Source organism: Stenella coeruleoalba (assembly GCF_951394435.1).
Source record: "Stenella coeruleoalba genome assembly, chromosome: 18".
Taxonomy (NCBI): Eukaryota; Metazoa; Chordata; class Mammalia; order Artiodactyla; family Delphinidae; genus Stenella; species Stenella coeruleoalba.
Window position 1 is genome coordinate 67,064,192 of NC_137164.1, and position 5,728 is coordinate 67,069,919.

General features: G+C 53.0%; 1 pseudogene across 1 annotated transcript; it reads right to left on the bottom strand.

The window, feature by feature from the left end:
* Positions 1–3,775: 3,775 nt before the first annotated feature.
* LOC307176489 (G-protein coupled receptor 183-like) lies at positions 3,776–5,389 on the bottom strand (annotated as a pseudogene). Its single transcript has one exon. The product of its transcript is annotated as a G-protein coupled receptor 183-like (transcript).
* Positions 5,390–5,728: the final 339 nt, after the last annotated feature.

Here is a 5,728-nt window from a genome sequence, read left to right on the forward strand (position 1 = left end):
GAGAGAAAACTGTAGTGAAAGCTGGACCGTGGTTAACTTGTGGTGTGTGGCGATGCCAGGGGAGCAGGAATTCTCAGTGAAAATGAGATTTCTGGAGAATGCCGAGAGCCCGTAGAGACATTTGGGTATCTACCAGCTCAATTTATGAAACTCCGTTCTTCCTCCTTAAAATGTCAAGCAATTAAAATGCTTAGACATCATCACGAGACCCTCCACCCAAGGGGAGAATCTCCCCGACACCTCCTCTGGTTGTCTGTGCCCCGGAATGGGACTCGGGGGTCCTCATTACAGAGCCCATACCTACAGGGCTGCCCTGGGCCCTACACATTCCTCTGAACTCAGGTCCCACATGCAGAGTGAGGGGACCCTCCGAGGGGGTCACTCTGATGCTTCCATTTTGACATGAGGTTGTCTTGATTGGACCTGAAAAACAAACCATGGCAGTTCAACTTTTTTTGGACCAACTAGTGTTTAAAACAGACCCCTTTTACTCCTTCCTCCAAGACTCATCTTGGACATGGGGCTCTGATGTGGTATAATAGGGGCTTAGAGCTGGAGAGGGGTCAGGGATGGGATGAGAGTCAGAGAAGAGTGTCTGGAAACAGGGGTGCTCAGAAATGGGTGGGTGTTATAAGTAGGATTTTGTCCCCCAAAATAAGATTAAGTCCTAACCCCCAGAACCTGTGACTATGACCTTAATTGGAAATAGGTGTAATCAAGTTAAGGTGAAGTCTTGGCAGGTGTAATCAAGTTAAAATGAGGTCATAAGGGTTGGCCTAATCCAAAACGACTAGCCATAAAAAGAAACGAAACTGAGTTATTTGTAGTGAGGTTGATGGACCTAGAGTCTGTCATACGGAGTGAAGGAAGTCAGAAAGAGAAAAACAAATACCGTATGCTAACACATATATATGGAAGCTAAACAAAAAATGGTTCTGAAGAACCTAGGGGCAGGACAGGAATAAAGACGCAGACGTAGAGAATGGACTTGAGGACACGGGGAGGGGGAAGGGTAAGCTGAGATGAAGTGAGAGAGTGGCATGGACATATATACACTACGAAATGTAAAACAGATAGCTAGTGGGAAGCAACCGCATAGCACAGGGAGATCAGCTCGGTGCTTTGTGACCACCCAGAGGGTTGGGATAAGGAGGGTGGGAGGGAGACGCAAGAGGGAGGGGATATGGGGATATATGTATACATATAGCTGATTCACTTTGTTATACAGCAGAAACTAACACAACATTGTAAAGCAATTATACTTTCTTTCAATAAAGATGTTGAAAAAAAAATGACTGGTGTCCTTAGGAAAAGAAGAAAATGCCGCATGAAGACGGAGGCACGTGGGGAGAGGACCATGTGGAGATGGAGGCGGAGATGGGGCGATGCTTTATAAGCCAAGGAACGCCAACAGCTGCCAGCAAATTGCCGGAAGCTGGCGGTGACCTGGAACTGCCTCCCTCACAGCCTCAGGAGGAACCAGCCCTCCCGACACCTTGATTTTGAACTTCTGGCCTCCAGAACTGCAAGAGAAGGTTTTTGTTGTTTTAAGTCACCCGGTTGATGGTACTTTATTACAGCAGCCCCAGCAAACTCATACCGTGGGCGAGAGAGATGCTGGCGTCTCCAAGGACCCCTCAGGCCAGTTTTCTCAAGCCTGAGCTGCAGCAGGAGGGCTTGTTAGGACACTGAGCACTGGGCCCCCCCCCAGACCAGCCGGTTCAGCAGGTCTGCCGCGTGGCCCAAGAATGTGCATTTCTAACAAGTCTCCAGGTGGTGGTGACACTGCTCTTCCAGGGACCACACTTCGAGAACCCCTGCTCTGGGGGCCTGGGTGTGGCCTGGGCATTGGGACCTTGTGGTCCCGGTAATGATGAGATGTCTATCCCTGCTGATATGGGTTGTGCCAGCCCACTTGGCAAACTTCCGTAGCCACGGCCAGTTTTCAGTTAAATGCTTTCTGTAGTTTTGAGTGGTTTACACAGGTGCTGGTTCATGAAACACCACCTCCACCACACACACACTGACCCCATGTGGTAGATGTCATAGTCCCTATTGTTACAGACAAGGAAAATGAGACGCAGGCGTGGGTGTGAGTCCTCAGCAGGACGCTTCTCCCTCCTGAGTCCCTGAGCTCGGGCGTCTGCGCTCTGAGCCCGGCTCTGGAACATCCCTGGCTGGTTCAGTCCTCAGAATTCAGATTTCCCTCTTTGTAAGTCACACCCGTCATCGCCTTGTCTGAATACAGAGCCATCACCCTCCTTCTGCGGCAGTGCTGGAAGCCGGCAGTGCACCGGGCCTCGGCTTTCCCCGACCCATTGTTGCTGCTTCCGGCCGGAGCTCACGATCTCGTCCTCTTTCCTGATCCTGTTTGGTTCCCAATTGCCCTCCGGATGTGACTTCCTCCTTTCTGTTTCCAGGTGCTCAGCACAAACCAGCCCCAAGCAGCTTTGGATGTGAGGAGCCTGGCGAGCAGCGAGGACAGGTGATGAGAAATGCTTGGGAGGATGGCCAAGAAGGATTTGTAACGTCCGGAGTCAGACAGGTCTGCAGCCCTGCTGGCCTGGCCGCTCTCCACGGAGGAAGCCCCTGGCTGTGAGGGCAGCAAACTGCAGGCTGGCCAGGCCCTCTCTTGCCACCTCCATGCCCTTTGATGAGGGCTGGGTTAGTGCAAACAGGGTGTGTGAGCTTTTCACCCCAGCCAGGTGTGGACATGAGCTGTGGGCTCCTGTGAGAGGTACTCAGGGTGCAGAGATGGGCCTTTCAGCTGAGGTTCTGCACCTTCAATCCACAGGCCCCAAGAGCAGACTTGCAAATTCTTCCAGCCTTTAAACACCATTCCTGCCCCAGCCGCAGGCAGGAAGCACCCTCTACCACGAGCACCACGTCCCCAGGATCGATGTTCAGTGCTGGGACCTGTCTGGCCACAGGGGCCACAGCTCCGTGTCTGTGGGTCACTCTGGAGCTGAGTGTCCTCCCGTCCCCGAGCCCAGCGGAGCCAGAGTCGGGGGCTGGATGGAAGAGAAGCGCGCCCAGAGCCTCGACATGAGCCCCTGAGAGCCTCTCCTGGGACACAGCAGCGTGAGAAGAAGGAAGCTCATCAGCTCAAACCAGCGAGGGCGGACTGAGCACCAGCTCCCGTCCCAGGAGTAACATGGACTGTGATGCGGGGGGCTGAGAGGAGGAGGCCGTGCCCCGGACGTCTCAGGAGCTGACAGTCTGGTGCCCCGTGAGACAGCCCCCTCTCAGGAGAGCCACCGTGAAGCTCTGCGCACGAGAGTCAAGTGCCCCAAACTTGGAACTTGGGAGGTGGAAGCAGCTGATCGTCTGGAGCAGGAGGCCACTGTCGGTCAGGGACCAGGGACGACCTCAGGGGGGACCCGTCTGGAGCCGGAGCTTTGGGGTAGGGTCAAGGGGGCGCCGCGGAGGCCGTGAGCATGTTGCTTTGGGCCCGTGCCGCGGAGACAGACGTCACACTGGCCCTGGTGCTCCCCGCACGTTGGCAGGGAAATGCGTGTTTTATTTTACAGAACTCAAAATCGCCCAAGTGGAAACGCTCTGTGCCTTGTTTTAAAGTCAAGAAAGCGCCGGAAAGGTTTGTTTTGACCGAATGGAAACAACACTCCCCTGGATAAGCACTTTCTGACACACACAAAACAAACGAAAAGCTCGTGCCCACTTTCCTGACTTTCTCCCCCAGCGATGTCCCCAGTCACACATGTCGTAAGGGGCTTGGGACCAGATTCAGACTCTTCCTGCAAAAGTGCACAACACCCAGTCCCTCGCCCCACTCCCCCGACGCCAGAGGCGGCTGGGCCAGTAACTTGGAGTCAGTGCGTCCTCCCCATGTTTTCTGACTTTCTCAGGAGAACCTTGGCATTTTTGTAAACGTTAGCGCCAAGCTTTTAGAAATTTTGGGTTTTTTTTTTTGAGGGGGGGAGTATTTTTACTCTTTCCAACAACTTGCCACCACAATTTGGAAACCTTGTCTAAATTGTGGATCTGGTACTCAGCCAATGATTCTTTTGGTTGTGACTGCATTTGCTGTGAAAATATTCTTTTCCTGGAAGAAACCGCACACCCTTCAGAGGCCAAGGACGCAGTGGCGTTTGTTAGGATACATCAGAGGTCGGTTCACCGTAAAGCTAATGAGTGCAAGCTCCAGGGCTCCTCACTTACCATCCAAGACCTTGTACCTAATTTTACATCTATTGTTTTGTATTCTTTTTCTTAAAGAACCCACACCCGTCCAAATTGTATAAGCTTTGAGCCCCCAACCCTGGACCCCCTACCCCCAGATGCAGTCTTAAAGCCCACGACCTATTAGACCTCATTCTCCTCTAAGGGCAAGGAGCCTCCAGTCTGGCTGATATTTTGTGCTTCTGAGGAACTTTTTCCCGGAGCGGGGGAGTCGGAGGATGTGACGCTTTGAGCTTCCAAATGCTGAGGAGCCATTTCCTGTAACGCGTAGATGCGAAGAAGTAAATGATGGGGTCGATGCTGCAGTTCAAGTTCATGAGGCACACCGTGAGCTGAAGGCACAGTTTGAAAGCCCTCTGCTCGGGGCAGGTTGGCTGGTGGAGCACCTTTCTCACCATGAACCGGATGACATTGAAGTGGTAGGGGATGAAGCACACAAGCACGGCCACCAGCACCACCAGGGTGAGCAGGCAGGCCCTGCGGTGGTGCCCCTTCCCGCTTGTCAGAGGGTTGTCCCGGGCCGTCCTCACAGCTTCATGGTGATCCTCACGTAGCAGAAGAGAATGACGCCCACCGGCCCGCAGAAGCTCAGAGCGGAGATCACTAGGACCACGGCGGGCAGCGTGAGCACCGGCTGGACGCTGTCATACTCCATGCAGGTCAGCCTGCCGGCCACGAGCTTGGTCATGGAGAGCAGGAGCAGGGGCGCCGTCTGCAGAGACAACAGGACCCACACAGCCACACAGATGAGCCTGGCCCGCCGGGGTCCGCGGAGCCGGAGACACTGGTGGGTGCGGACCACAGCCACGTAACGGTCCACGCTCACGCATGCCATCAGGTAGATCCCTGAATAAGTGTTCACGTAGGATATGAAGGCCGTCAGCCTGCAGAGCCCTTCACCGAAAGGCCAGCTGAAGTCCAGCACGTAGTAGGCGATCTTTCCGGGCAGGGCCAGGGTGAACAGGAGGTCGGACACTGCCAGGTGGACCAGGTAGACATTTGTTGAGTTGATCTTCTTGCCCTTTTGATAAGCAAGGCGAAGGGCAAGGATGTTTCCCAGGGTGCCGAAGACCAAGAGGGCTGTGTAGAACAAAGAGAGCATCACGCTGGCCACCCGGGGTGGGTGGCGAGGAAGGCAGGAGTCGGCGTGGTGGACGAGGCTGTCTGGGTCAGCCGTGCAGGAAGCCATGTCATAGAGGTCCTTGGGGAGACAAAAAATTAAAATGTAACATTGTATCTGTGGGGTTAACGCCTCTGTCGAGTAATACTTAATAATTTGCTGAAGCCACATGCCCGTGAAAAGCATATATCTTTATTTTTAACTTTTATTGGATTATAGTTGATTTACAATGTTGTGTTAGTTTCAGGTGTGCAGCAAAGTGATTCAGTTACATATACATATACATATATTCATTCTTTTTTAGATTCTTTTCTCATATAGGTTATCACAGATGGAGTTCCCTGTGCTTTACAGCAGGCCCTGTTGGTTATATCTTATATATAGTAGTGTGTGTATGTTCATCCCAAG